A 16,085-nucleotide genomic window follows, 5' to 3' on the forward strand; every position below is an offset into this window, starting at 1 on the left:
TGCTCCCGTGGGCCTGTGCTCTGTTCCTAGCCCACTGTCCAACCACAGTGCGCACTCCTGGGCAATCTCCTTCACTTCCTCAGCTTCCACCACTTGCGGGAGCTCCTTCCCAGGGCAGGGCGTCCCACTGATGTGCCTACTTAATCAACAGTCAACAGATCCTCCCGGAAAGGAAGGAGAGACTGGACTGTCCCTGATGAGTCAGTCATGAAATCATCTTTACTCCACATTCCCAGCCAAGGTATGAAGAGAAGAAATGAAAGAGGTGGCTACCTTTTCTCACTCCTAAGCTCCAATTTTAATTTTCTGCACTACTCAGATATATTAGGGGATTCTATTTTTTTTTTTTTTTTAGACAGAATCTCACTCTGTTGCCCGGGCTAGAGTGCCGTGGCATCAGCCTAGCTCACAGCAACCTCAAACTCCTGTGCTCAAGTGATCCTCCTGCCTCAGCCTCCTAAGTAGCTGGGACTACAGGCATGTGCCACCATGCCCGGCTAATTTTTTCTATATATTTTTAGCTGTCCAGATCATTTCTTTCTAGTTTTAGTAGAGACGGGATCTCGAACTCCTGACCTCGAGCGATCCTCCAGCCTCGGCCTCCCAGAGTGCTACGATTACAGGCATGAGCCACCGTGCCCGGCCAGGGGATTCTATTAATACAGTAGTGAATTCTCCTTACAGAATCCTGTACTGTCATATGTGGAATTCTCTTTTATTTCCCATAAAAGGAACTGAAAGATCACATCAGGTTAAGGGTTGCCTTACTGTCAGTGCTGCCAGCCCCTCGCTGACACACGAACCGTGATGGAAAACAATAAAAGAAACACTAGCAAGTGAATATATGTCTAATTCCCCCAGACCACTAGTGAACGAAAACTACTACTATTGATCATAGCAATTTTTTTTTTTACAAAAAATATGCTTCATTTGGGACTAGTTTAAAATGAGAGTTTAAAATGAAATGGCAAACCACGAGTTGCATTTGTGAGAATTTGATCTAAGGATATAATCCAAATGACAGAAAATAATTTATCTATAAAGATAATACTTTATCCAGAGTTTACTTATGATAACAAAACATTGAGAAACAACTTTACTTATTCTTATCCATGTAATTCACTATATTATTAGATTAAAGGAAAAACATTATATAATCATGTTGAGAGATGCTACGAAAGTACCTGTTTAACTTCAACGACCATTCCTAATAAAAGTTTTTAGCAAGCCAAGAATAAAAGGAAAGTTCTTAATCTATAAAGGATGTATGAAAACAAAAACCCACGACCAATATTGTACTGAACAAGGAAACAGAAGAAGCCTTTTCATCAGAGTTTGGAAACACACCCTACAGATTCTTCAGAGCTGGGACCATGGTTACGTGACTGAGGAAATTATCTGAGGTGCAAAATTGAAGAAAGTGCCCATAAACTCAATAGTCACTAAAGTAATACTTTAGTGTAGTACTTTTAGAAATCAAAATTAATGCAAAGAGTCCTTGAAGAACAAAATATACATATATTAAAGACAGGATCAGTATCACTGATTTCTCCTATTGCTTCCAGCTCTACCATGGCTCTGGTATTCACTAAAATATTCTTTGTCTTGATTCCTGAGGTTTTGGTGCCTCCCTACGTTTTTCACCCAAGGCAAGTGTCTCCCTCACCTTATCCTAGTTCCAGTCCTGTGCTGCTTGTCGGCAATATTCTTGGAGTTTTGGTCAATGTGGCATGACAAAAAAAAAAATTATTATAGGAAAAGAGGCAAATCTGTAACTATTTAGAAATAAGATTGCAGAGAGGCAAATCTTGACTCCGGCCATCACTGTGTGTATAACCTTTAGCACGTCACTTAACCTCTCAGCTGCAAAACAGGGATAATAATTGTGACTGACTACCTCATAGAGTGATTGCTAGAATTAGATGAGTTAATGAATGTGCTTAGAAGACTGTCAAAGAGTAAGCACCATGTAATTTTATCTGTAACATTTGTCTACCTAGAATGTCCAAGAAAAACAAATGAAAAAACATTAGAACCATGTCAGAAAACATAAAAATTAACAGCTTTCCTACACATGAGCAATACCCAATTAGCAAATGTAATGTAGAAAAAGATACCTTCACGTAGCAACTAAAATTATTAGTTGGAGAATACGTTTATCAAGATATGCACAAGACCTGTGTGAAGAAACTCTAATACTGTAACAAGGATCGTGAAAAGGACCTGACTAAAAAGAGTGACATATCAGATTTTTGCACGGAAACACTCAGTATTGTAAAGAGACTTCTCCCTTAGATTAATCTATATTTAATACAACCCCAATCAAAATTAAAATAGAAGTTTCTAATCAATTTTGGTTGATTCTAAAATTCATCTATTGTACCTGGATAATTTTGTGCCAAGATTGTGTCAAGTAAGTTTTATGCTACAAGATATCAAATACACTACAAATTTATGGTAATTAAAACAGTGTGGTGCTGGCACAGTAACAGGATATCTAAAAAGAAGGCTCAGAAACATTTATGTATGGAAATTATCATTCAGCTATGGGAATTAGCATATGCTAGAAGTATCATTTCAAGCCAGTGGGAAAGGGTGAACAAGTCAGTATACAGCACTGAGACAATTGGGTCTCCTTTTACAGAAAGAATACGTTAGAGCCCCATCTCACATCAAACCCTGAAATAAATTCCTCATCAATCAAAGGCCTAAATGTTAAAAAAAAAAAAAAGAAAAGGCATGAAAGCACTAGAAGAACATATAAGAGAATTTAGTTTTCACAGATATAAGGGACAGTGAGTAGCACATAGAAATCACTTAATAAATATGTGTTGAACAATTGAATAAATAAATGAATCTAGACATAAGGAAGGCCTTTCTACATAAAACACCAAACCCTAAAGTCATACAGTAAAAGATTGACTGATTTGACTATGTAAACCTTAATGATTTTGAATTTTAAAAATCCAAAGATAACGTTAATTTTCAAGCAAAAGTCTGGGAGAAAAATATTTTGCCATTGTCTAATATTCAAAGAACGTATATACAGTCTTACTTACAGCACTCCTATAAAGGGATAAGAAAAAGAAAACAACCCACAGGAAAACAGACTATTCAGACAAGAAGAAGAAATGTAAATGTTCAATAAACATATGAAAAGATCTATAATCTCAGTAATCAGAGAAGTGCAAATGAAAGGAAGATATCATTATCAACCTAAGATGGATAATATTCACTGTAATTGTGAGTGTAGGGAGATGGGTATTCTCCTACAGTGTTGATGGAATTTTAAATTGCTGTAGCCTTGAGGAAAATGTGTAGGGTGAGTCACTTGGCAGTACTGTACCTATCTAAATTCAAAAGTGCATAACCCTTCACACTCTTACAATTTTATTTATAAGTATTTAGCCTACAGATATCTGATATAACTACACAAATCTGTGCGTGTGCATGTGTGCATGCACGATGAATTTTACTTAAGTATTGCTTAAAATACTAAAAACCGGAAAAAATCTAAATGATCCTCAATGCAAGAAGCTTTACATGATCACTCAGGGTAAGCACCTGAGACTGTACAAGGAGCAACTACCTGCAGAAACAGGCACGCCACTTGTCCCTAAAAGGGAATCTGACCAGTGATAGAATCGTAGGACAAAAATTCATGTTAATGAATTGTCTATTAACGTTAGCTTCAAGTTCTAAATTCTTATTTTTTATTTATGTTAACTTTTTCCTTCATTTTCTAAGTTTCTACTATTGTCCTTGCTTCTTAAGCTTGTAAGACTGTTTCCCTTTGAAATATAATTCCCATGCAACATTCTGATCGCCCCCTTCATGTCAAATTAACGTAAGGACCACGTAAGCTGCTAGGAAAATACAGGTCATTACATGCTGCTGACAATAACACTGACAAGTGACGTTGAAGCAAGGACAGAGACTATCTTAATAAATGATTATTTATACCAAATTAGAGCACTCTAGAATTTGAAGTGTCCTTAGAAATCCGAGCCTTTTGTTTTACACAAAAGTGGAGATTGATTGATTCCTTAGCACTGTGAAAAATTTTAGTGAGCTCTTCCTTCTTCAGGTCAGGAAGGCCTCTACAACCAAACGCTCGCCTCTAGCACAGCATTAGGTGCATAGTAAGTAATTAATCAAATGCTTTTCAGTGGGCGCAGGGATAGGGTAGCATCTCTCCAAGGTAATCAGGAAACTCTTTTCCTTCACAGCAGATACTGCATATTGGCTAACCCTGCATCCAGTCCTAACCTCATTTCCTCTCACCCACCTTGCTTATAAAGTTCCGGGAAGCTAAACATTTTCCCAGGCTGCCAGAGCTCTGGTGAGCCTGTCTGTGTGCATGCACATTCAGAGGCAGAAGAGACCTCTATACTCCTTGTAGTCCCTTCCCTGCACTTGAAGTGACTATGTGACAATTTTGACCAGTGAGAGGTAAGCAGAAGCCTGCAGGAACTTTCTGTGAAGCTTTACTGTCCTGATAGAAGGAACAAAGGAGGCTCGAGTTTTCTCTGCTCCTTTTCCTGCCTGGAGGGTGAATGTGTTGGCTGCTCCTACATCAGCCTTCTTGTGCCCATAAGGGAAAAGCCAAGAGAATCACGGAGATGTTGGCCCTGATGTTGGAGAGCTGCCAAACCATCACCAGTACCATCTACCTCCTGACTTCTTGTTATGTGAGAGAAACAAGCCCTTCTTTGTTTAAGCCACCGAATTTCTGTTACTTGCTCCTAAGTGCCTTTCTAATATTTGCTTTGTTCTAGCTGTAGAACCTTTCTAAGATCACTGTCCAAAACAGAAAGAACGTCTATCAAATATGACAAATGGGGACATCATTACCATAATATTTATTTCATAAGTTTAGTTTTGTAACATTTTCTTGTCATCAAGTCAATCTATTAAAAAAGAAAAGATCGTTTCAATGAATACATAAAATCTGAAAACAAGGGAGACCGATGACTGCTGCAGTCTTACATAAGCCTTGTCATTCAGCATGTTTCTTGATTTTGTTTTGGCTGCACAGTACTGAGAACATCCTAATTCACACAAATGAGTGGTTGCAAATATAAGAGTTTGTTTGCCCTGCAATTTCAGGTCAACAAGTTTGAAAGAGAAATATTTGGATGATTTCTCTTCAAAGTGGAGTCAATAATAGCGTGTAAGACCTGTTCTCATTTCTTAGCTAGTAGACGTCCAATATGGAGGGAAAAGTCAATAAACAGGTTCTTCAGTGAAGTAAACCTTCATTGCTCAAAGAAAATACAATGTAGTGAATAAGAGTTGAGATCCTGGAGGCACACTTGGGTTCAAATCTTAGGACTACCACTTGCTGGCTGACAGCCTCGGTCTTGGTGTTCTTATCTATAAAATGGGCACATCGGTAGTACCTTCCTTACAGAATTATTGCATGGTTTCAATTAGTCAATACAGTTAAGGCCTTAGAACTGTGTTGGGCACATAGTAACAGCCAATTGTTAGCAATTATGACATGTCCAGTGATGTCCCAGGTCCCTCAGTGCCAGTCTCTGTCAGATATTTACTCAAAATTTTAAAATAGATCAAATTATTTTGCTTGGAACACCGAATACATGTTTTAGACATGATGTCTTTGCCGATCAATTATCTAGAATTAACCCAGAAGGTTCACTTTGGCAAAGGGCTTACTGAGTCTTTAAAAGGAAGAGAAAAGCATTCAAGTCTTATAATAGGTCCTAAAAGTATGAATCATGTAACCCAATCATTCCATGGCAAAACTTGTCCAATGTTATTTTAAAACTTATTATTGCACCATGATCACACAAGGCACTGAACAAAAGCAGAAGCCTGGCGTTGAATTTCATGGGGCCTGTGCATGCTATATTTGATTTGATTCATGTGTACAATTTTATGTAAACAGACATGGGGAGGTCTGCATTAAAAAAATAATAATAAGAGACAAAGGACCAGTGCAGAATTACTACATTCTGAATCAATGAACATTTGCAAAATAATTACGGCAGTTCTATACACAGAAGCATGTAAAACTGTAAGTACAATTTAATATAATAGTTGTCTCTCTAATACGTAAATATCTGGTGTTTAAAACATCTAGCTGTGAATTTTTTAATTGAAGAATTTTTAATTATAAAATAAAATTCAAAATAAATTTATACCAAATATTTGTAGGTTCATACATCATCCCTGCTTAATGATAAGGGTCCATTAGTCAGGGCTTAAAACTCAGCTAAACAATTATTCCAAAAATCCTTTCTAAAATTTACAATTTTGGGTTATATAAGTTAACCCACAAAACCTAACTGGATCCCTCCTATCTTGATCACTCACACAGTTATATTGGTTCTTTATTTTCTATTTTTTTATCTTTTTTTGAGATGGAGTCTCACTCTGTTGCCAAGGCTAGAGTGCTGTAACATCAGCCTGGCTCATAGAAACCTCAAACTCCTGGGCTCAAGCAATCCTACTGCCTCAGCCTCCCGAGTAGCTGGGACTACAGGCATGTGCCACCATGCCCGGCTAACTTTTTTATATATATATATTTTTAGTTGTCCAGATAATTTCTTTCTATTTTTTTAGTATAGACGGGGGTCTTGCTCTTGCTCAGGCTGGTCTCGAACTCCTGAGCTCAAACGATCCGCCCGCCTCGGCCTCCCAAAGTGCTAGGGTTACAGGTGTGAGCCACCGTGCCCGGCCTTTATTTTCTATAAGGCGGTTTATCTCAAGAATAACAGAATGGGAGACCAGCCTGAGCAAGAGTGAGACCTCGTCTCTACTAAAAATAGAAAGAAATGATCTGGACAGCTAAAAACGTATATATAAAAAAATTAGCTGGGCATGGTGGCACATGCCTGTAGTCCCAGCTACTTGGGAGGCTGAGGCAGAAGGATTGCTTGAACCCAGAAGTTTGAGGTTGCTGTGAGCTAGGCTGATGCCACGGCACTCTAGCCTGGGCAACAGAGTGAGACTCTGTCTCAAAAAAAAAAAAAAAGAAATAGCAGAATGGGCTGGGTGCAGTGGCCTGTGCCTATAATCTATAGTCCCAAATCACTTGGGAGGCTGAGGCAGGAGGATCGCTTAAGCCCAGGGGTTTGAGGTTGCAGTGAGCTAGGAAGAGACTAGTGCAACAGAATGAGACCACTGCACTGTTGCCTGAGCAACAGAGCAAGACCCTGTCTTAAATTTAAAAAAAAAAAAAAAAAGAGGCTGGAGAATCACATCCTAAAGAAGCCAGAAAAAGTTATCTCCTGCCTGTCTACCATCTCCCCTTCCCAGCTGTGTGAAAATGGGAGAAGATGCAGGGTACAAGGCAGACAGAGAGAGCAAGGCTGTGTATACACAGAGCCAGAACATCCCGAAAAAAGGAAATGCGATTGATCTGAATGTTTTATGTAGCCCAATGCCAAACATTTTGGAATAGTTATAAAGGGCTTAGTTTAAGGGTTGTTATACTTGTGCTGACAATTTAATTTTGGTTTGTGTGGCACTGGTATGTATAGGAGTAGGTGACAACTTTTCCTTAGTGCTATTTGATCTTTTGCATGTCATGAAAACTTTCAGGAGTCTGCTCAAACTAGGGACTCCATCCCCAGAAAAAAGCACACATGCACTTTTCTGCAAATTCTGCCTGTAATTTTAGGAGGTTCACTGATAACACTGACACCCATTCACAAGCTCCAAGTAATAGCTCTATGATATCCTTGATTGGTATAGTGGGAAAAAAATTTTTATGACAAAATAAATAAAACAAAACAGCAAAACCAGGAAATCTGATGGCCACTTGTTAGCTGTGTGGCTTTACTTGAATCTTTTTTTAGACCTCAGTTTTATCTCAATAAAATGGAGTTAGCGGAGTTATTTCAAGAACTAAATGGATGATATGTAAGATTGTTTTAAATTACATAGGACTTACAAGTGTTGGCTGAAAAACTTAATTGCCAATAAATCCAAACAGCATGATGGTTCTAATTTGCCAACTGAATTTACTTAGTTTCTGAATTCCAAACAGTACACCCCATGAAGACACGGCTCACAGCATGTTTTGAGGATTCAAGCAGCAGAGGGTTCCTTTCTCTATGAGCAGACAGTGTTCCCGAACTCACGACTGAGCCTGCCTCCTTTTTCAGCGTCTGGTTTGAGGACAGGCACCCTCGGAAACACCCCTAACCCGCTGCCAAGCACTCCGGCAGGTGGAGTCGGGCTGTGCCAACGTGGCTGGGAGAGTGGGGCAGGGAGAGAATGGAGCCGTCTTCTAGATGGTCCTTCCCTCTGCCTGTCCCACGTCTGGGATCTCCTCGGTACCCTCCCCACTGGCCCTGGCCCAGTCCTTTGACCGTGGTGCCCTGATAGAGCCACTCCGAGTCCCGCGGGCCCTTCCACGCAGGGATGCCACCGCCAGCTCCCTCACCACGGTTCCTTCTCTTGCTCTTCATCGCACACCCTTTCCCATCGCTACTTTCTTTCAGCGTGTGAGGTCCCCCTTCCTCTCCCATCTCTCAGATTTTCAGAACATTCTTCCCTTTCCACGCCCCGCTGCCTTGGCAGCCACCCCTCCAGCGCCGAATAGCAAGTGCCCATTAGAGTTTCCCCAGGGACAGACGGGCAGAGGGTGGCAGGCTGTCCGAGGCACCGAGGGCCAGGCCGAGCGCACCTGGCTGCTGTCCTCACAGAGCGTGCGGTGAGTGCCCCTCTCGGTGACTGCAGACCGCTGACGCGGGCAATTAGGAGATTCTGTTGGGAGGAAATCAGGAGATTCCGTGGATCGATGGGGAGCATCAAGACTGTATCCATGCATTAATAATAAAACAACAAGCAGTCATTATCCGTGAGGCACAAAAGAAAGTTTCCTCAGATGTGGCAAAGCTGCAATGATGCTGCTGCCAGTATAGCTGTCCCCAGGGCAAGCACGGGGCTCTTATTTCTCTGAGGGGTGCTGGTCCCACGCTGCCTACAGGGCCACAGGCTCCGCCTGGAGGCTCAGCACTGCTGGAAAGGGCAGCTGCTGCACATCTGTGTTTCAGCATAGCACACTCCCCCGGGACTGAGGCCTGCAGGTTGTGGGGACGTGGGGGAGAGTCCAGTTCCCTGTCATTTTCATAGCCATCAGTACCCAACACTGCACATGTCAAAATGGGACCCTGAACGAGCAGCACCTCCTGATTCAAGCATTCTTCTTATCCCTTTGACGCTCAGGCCTCGGCCCCACGCTCCAACACAAGATGGAGAAACTGACGCCAAGTGATCTTTCAGGTTTCCCACCTGTCCACAGAGGCCGCCGATATGTGGGGGAGGTTTTGGGGAAGAGGCAGAGCAGCCAGACCGTGCAAGGCACAGGGGCAAGGGCAGCCGGTAGGCTGGTTCACTCCTGGCTTTCATAGCAGCTCAGACCTCTGTGTCTGACAAGAATGGCTTATCTCCTCAGTGGGTCTGCTCAGGGTCTCCTTTCAATTCCTGGGAAGGCAAGGAGAAGGAAGATCTGCCGCAAGCAGGGCGACCTTTCCCTCCTGGTCCAGTTGCTTCATGACTTAATGAACAGTTCCCTGGGAACATGTTGGTTCCCTGGCTTATGGTTACATAAACATACAGATTATTATCTTAATGACCACATTCATCTTGAGGTTGCTGTGAGCTAGGAAGACGCCACTGCACTCCAGCCCGGGGAACAGAGCGAGACCCTGTCTCAGAAAAAAACAAAAGAAAGAAACAGGCTGGAGAATCACATCCGAAAGAGGCTGAGAAAAGTTACCTCCTGCCTGTCTCCCATCTCCCCTCCCCGGCTGTGTGATCATTGTCACCAGCACTGCAGTCTTTGCAGACTCCGATCTGGGCTCTCACTGCATGGCCCGCTGCTCCTCTCTCTCCACGTCATTGTTTTTGGCCTAGGTCTGGGATAAGCTGAAAGTTTTCACTTCCCTACGCTAATCTCCTGGCTTTAGCTTACAAGGGAACTTCTAATGACTGCCTTGTTTGTTCTTTTCTAAACATAGCATACTTTTTTTGGGGGGGGGGTTGTTATTCATTTTTGTTTTTGTTTTTTGCCTTATGGGGTTGTATTAAGCTTCTTTTCTTCCCTCTCTGCTCCATTTGTGTGTATTTGGAGTTAATGTGTCCGACTCAAAAGCATCACTGTAAGTTGCACTTTTTGATGACCCTACTCTGTTTTCCAGTTATCCTTCTTTCTCCGCCCCCCCGCCCAAAAATGAGGACATTTTCAGATTTGTTTCATTCCAGAGGTATAAATGTGGTTTAGGAGTCACATGGCCTGTCTGTGCTTGGGACCCCCTGCTGCCGCTTGCTGGCTGTGTGGCTCTCAGTAACCTCTTTGCATATCTGTTCCTGCCACTAGGCAGTGAGAATAAAAGCATCTCTCCTTTCTCTCTTACAGCGTGTTTTGAAGATGAAATGAGATCACGGATAAATAAGAACACTAAATACTAGTATAAAAAGCATAATAATTTTCATGTATCAAGCGTTACTCTGTGCCAGGCACCAGGCTAAATTCTTCTTTATTTATTATTTTGTTTCACCCTCATGACAATGGAATAGGGGATGTTGTCATTCCTAGCCACATGAGTAACTTGAGCCACTGAGAGGTTAAGTCATTGGCCTGCGATCACACGGCACCCAAGTGGAGAGGAACCAGGATTTGAACCAAGTCTCTTTGGCTCCAGACTGTGGGCTCTTAACCAGTGTGCCATTCTCACACCACCCAGACCAAAGGAACCATCATTCAACCAGATGCTGGAGATGTCTATATAACCACACTCCAAAAGTCCAGCGATTGGAAATAATACAATTCCCAGCATGCTCTGTGAGGGATCTTTCATCGGATGGTGGTCTGGAGAAGAATCACTTGTCAAAATGTCACTTGAGTTTCCAAAATCAAAATTCGTACCGTTGACCACAGGTGCAGCATGCTGTAGAGGTGATTAATATCTGTGTCTGCAGTAAAAAGACCAAACAGTGACTCTGGGCAAGTCAGTCTCTCTGGCCTTCTAGATCCTCACTGTGAAGAGAAACAGCTTGGACAAGAAAAACAGTGAAGTTTCTGTATGTAAGTCACAATAATAATAATAGTTAACATTCAGTAAGTGCTTAGTAAGTGCCAGAACTTCTTCTGAGTGCTGTGTGTTCAATCTTACGTGATTCCCACAACAACACATAGGAGGTAGGTGCCACTATTATCATTTCTTTTTTGGAAGTGAGGAAACTGAGGCACAAGGAAGTTTGCCCAAAGATACATAAAAAGCAGCCACAGAGCTGGGAAACCACACACATAACCATGCTGCTATCTTTCTAATCTAATTGATAGGCAGTGTGTTACTATTAGTTGCCTTGGCTGGAGGGGTAACCACATCTTCACATCTTTACTAGCCTGCCCTAGTATTTCCTACCCTAGATAGAAAATACGATATGTTTTTAAAGACCCTATCACAATGCCTAAGACATAGTAGTAGGTGGTCAATAGGTATTTGCTTATCTGATTTTATCGTCATTTAAAAAATGGTATGAAAAAGACATAGAAACAAAAATAAACCAAGAAGAAGTTGAAAATAATGAGGCTGCATAGCTAGGGGAAATGATCTGACTCATACCTCCCAATATGAACTATTTTACCAGAGAATAATCCAAAGACAAAACACAATATGAGTCCATACAGTTCTCATCCACACTTACACAACCGGAAAAAAAAAAAATTATCCTGGTTGCAGAAACTTGATTATTGACTTTGGCAATGCTCTCTCCATCTCTTTGTGCCAGCAAAGTTATTAGAATTGAATTGGGAGAGGCAGATGCAAAAGGAGACCTGAGATAAAGATGCTGAGCAGTTGAAATCAATGACTCGCTGAGCTGATTCGCTGCCAAAGGCTACAGCAAACAACTCCCAGGAGAAATCAGCTCTGGCCACGGACCAGGCGCTGCGGACACTGCTAGTCAGGTTTCTAGGGGGAACTCCTGGGTGGCTGGGGACTGACAGCTGGGGGATGAGGGAAAAGAGTACTCTTCCCATTATCAAGAGCCAGGCAGGCCAGCACCCATCAGGGTGGAGAGCAGCAAGGCTTTGCTCGTCTCCCCGTCCTCCCCAGCCTGTGGAAGGGGACAGAGAGAGGGAGTGGGAGAGAACACAGTGTGATTCACAATCTGTTTGTGACAGGAAGAAAAAGTGGCTTAATAACCCACAGCCAGATTAATGGAATATTCCTTCCTTTCCCTGGCAGAGCTGGTCCTTTGGTGCTATCACCCGTAAAATGGACGGTCGCCAGAGAAGCCATGGAGCTAATTAACAAATCTGCCCCTGACTGTGCCAAAACCCACTCCACTAGGACTGCAGAGATAGAAAGTGTTTAGACACTGGCTTAGTGAGGAAACCACTAGCCCGCACTGAAAGCCACTGTGACTACTTGGCTTCTTTTCTAGCCACTTATACCTTCTCAATCAGCTGCCTCCTGTGTCAGCCCTGACTGTCTTCCTTTCATTCATGTTCTCTATCATCCACCCACCAACCTTGAAGCATCAAAGCCACCACTTAAAGTTTGTGTCTAAACCTCTGAATATGATTGCACCTTTGTAAATCTGTGTGAAGATCCTGGCGGGGATATAAACTTTTGGATTGGTTGAGTTGTGTATATATTTGTTTCTCTGTGTGCATATTTTCTACAAGAATATTAATAATAATAATAACTAACATCTATTGAGCCCTTGGTATGTGTCAGGCACTCTTCTAAGCTCTTAGACGGCTTAGGTAATCTGTGTCGCCCAAGAGGGACAGATCTAAGCATACTGACACGGGAGGTTCTCTAATAACCCTATGTTGCAACATAAAGTCCAAAGCTCTACCCACTTGCCCAGAGGCTTTAGTCAGTGTAAGAGAATTCAATCAGATTAATAATTCTGCACTCTTAATCTTGATTAGATATCCCAGTACTACCAAGTGCCCAAGGAGAGCTGATATTACAGATGATAAACACCAAAGCAAATCACAAATGAGCAGAAATAAAAGAATTGTGTGGGGTAATAGGAATATGCAGGGAGAGGAGAATTGAAGTAGATAGATGGGTAGATAGATATCTTTACAGAAGTAAGAGAATATACTACATCCAAGAAAAGAGAACAGGATGAAACAAAAAAGGCATATTCAGAGGCCAAAATGGGATTCTCAGAAATTAAAACCATGACAGCAGAAATGGAACAACTCAGTAGTAGATCTCTCAAAAAGTCAAAGAGATAGAAAATTGGAGAGAAAAGAAAACAAAATAAGAACACTGGTTCAAGAAGTCCAGTATCTAAATAATGGGAGTTCAGAGAGGGAGAAGAGAGAAAACAGGAAGGAGGTAATCATAAATAAGATGATTCAAAAAAATTTCTGAGATAAAAGACTAAAGTTTTGAGCTTCAAAGAATACATCAGATACTTGACACAACAAATAAAAATAGATCCACATTGAGGTGCCTCATTGGAAATTTTCAGAAAAAAAAAATTAGAAAATAAACAGTCTATAAGAGTCCAGAGAGTGAAAAAAGTCACATACAAAGGATCAGAAATTAGAATGGCTTTGAGCTTCTCAATAGCATCACTGGAAGCAAAAAGAAAATGGGGACAATATATTTAAAGTTCTAAAAGGAAATGCTCTCCAACCTAGAATTCTATACCTAGCCAAACTATCAAATAAGTATGAGGATAAAATAACACATTTTCAAACATGCAAAATCTCAAAAATTTATTTCCCATGCCTCCTTTTTCAAGAAAAGGAAAGATATAAGAGAAGCAGAAATTCCAACACAGAAGATAAGCAAAGGTTATTCCCAGGAGGATAGCGAAAAAAGATCCCAGAATGATACTGTACCCCAACCATAGAGGGCAATGACCCAGACTGGTACAACACCAGTCAAGAGACAGACACGCTGGAGCCTTTCAGCTCTGAGATGCCCAGAGTCACTGTATTATCTTTTCAATCCATGGACAGAATGTCCAGGTAAGCTTGGCACATATTCTTCACCATGTACTGCTCTCTACCCATTGCTTGGTATCTAGATCAGCTTGTTTCACCCTCACAGAAGAATTCTGCTGTGACCTATTCCTAGAAGTGGAAGTAGGGCAAGATGAACTTAAAAGCAGAATATATAGGGCAGGCCATTTTCCATGACAATTTTCCTGTAGGAAGGCCATAGAAGCTGGCATGCACAAAAATTGTAAACAGACCTAGAAGGAAAATGAGATGACAACTCTACTACAATAACAAACAATATCTGCTATAGCTTACAACTGGTATGAAACCATTCAGCAGCTTGAAGTGAAGGAACTCAGCTTTTAAATGTTCACATTTCACTCCCACTCTCTCCCCAAGTTATGCTTAGCTAAGGATGCTCTATGCTTGGACTCCTAGGTCACATTCACATACTCAGCCACTGCTCTCAGAGTAGGTCCCCTGCATTGGCATTGGGACTCCAGAGAGACTCCTGTCCTCAGCACTTGCTGTGTCAGAATCAGCACTCCAGTCACCCATCTGGGACTTGCATTGAGCTCAGTGAGTTACTCTTGGGGGTCTTTGGGCCTTTTCCTGCCAACCAACATCATTCTGGACAATCTATTGAGATTTTACAATCAGAAGGATTGTAAACATGCCAGGGTCTAGGACTCCTAGGTTCCAAGAGATTCTTTAACTTTCAGCAATTTGGCCCAATTTCTCCCTGGGGGTATTTGGAAGAGCAGGCTTTGTCAACCCAAAAAAGTTCCTGTCACTTCTTTTGCTCTTTAGGTAACGGGTGCCTCTGATGCTTACACTGAGAGAATATCCTAGTAATTTGAGAACAAAGATCTGCCCTCATGGGACCTGCTATCTCCACCCAGACAGAAAACAGCTGAACATTTTATAGGCCAGCTTCTTTTGCTAAGGTTCCACATAACTTGCTATCCCCTGTCCTGGTGCGACACTTTCAATGAAGTGAGACTCGTTAGCTGTCTAGTCTGCCTTGATAGTTCTTTGTGTCCATCTCTTCTTCTAGACTAAGTTCTTTGAGGGCAGAATCCATGTTTGATGATTCTTCATATTGCCCTACCTGCCCAGAGCTCAGCACAGGTGCCTGACTCAGAGTAGCTGTTCAATGTATATTTGTAGAGCGAACAGATTAATGAATGATTGAGTTAATGCTGACTCCTAAGACATCCCAGGTGTACACATCATCCTGTTAGGATAAAGCAGTTCTGCTAGTTCTTAGGAAAAATCAGATCTATAGTTGAGTATTAACATCCTATGAATCTGAATGTAAAGTGGGAAAGCCTTTTTAAATTGATGACAATCATAAATTATGAAATAATTTTTAAGTAAATTTGCATATTTTATATTCAAGAACTTAACTCAAACTAGGCCAGAACAAGGAGTTATATAATGGAAGTCGGTGCATAGAGGAGTGATGTGCTATTTACATAGCAACTGTTAACATATCAACAGATACTTCTGAAGTGTTGAGGGTTCTTAAAAGCAGTTGTCCTTTTCAGTGTTTTAAGCGTTCCTCACAGAATTGCATTTTATTAAAAGATACGGCAGAGCTGGAGCACTCACATGGCAAGCATATAAATTGGCACAGACACTTTGGCAGTATCTATGAAAGCTGAAAAAATGTCTACCCTATGACGCTGCAATAACATTCTTGGGCGTATACCCAACAGAGTGAGTGCTATGACCCTCAGTGTACACGAAGAGAAGGTTCATGGAAGCACTACTTACAATAGCCCCAAACTGGGAAAAACGATAGTATCTATCAACAGGTAGAAAAACGGATATTTTACACAATAGACTACTTTACAGCAATAAAAAGGAGCTCAGCAAATATTACTTGCACAAAACAAGAGACATATAATTGAGAGAACAAAAGCAGATACAAAAGAACATATACCATGTGGTCCCATTTATAAGAAGGCCAAGAGCAGGCAAAACTATATAGCGACAGAGGTCAGAATGGTGGTCACTTCAAGGTGGGATACTGACTGGGTGGGGCCGTGAGAGAGCCTCCTTGTGTGCTGGAAATATTCTATATGTTGGAGTAGTGTTTTCATGAGCACAAAAATATGTAAAAATG

General features: G+C 41.4%; 1 long non-coding RNA gene across 1 annotated transcript; it reads left to right on the forward strand.

Moving 5' to 3' along the window:
- Positions 1-10,947: 10,947 nt before the first annotated feature.
- LOC123635096 lies at positions 10,948-12,590 on the forward strand. Its single transcript, XR_006734048.1, has 3 exons — positions 10,948-11,062; positions 11,770-11,947; positions 12,228-12,590. It is a non-coding gene; the product is annotated as an uncharacterized LOC123635096 (long non-coding RNA).
- Positions 12,591-16,085: the final 3,495 nt, after the last annotated feature.

Source organism: Lemur catta, chromosome 3, assembly GCF_020740605.2.
Source record: "Lemur catta isolate mLemCat1 chromosome 3, mLemCat1.pri, whole genome shotgun sequence".
Taxonomy (NCBI): Eukaryota; Metazoa; Chordata; class Mammalia; order Primates; family Lemuridae; genus Lemur; species Lemur catta.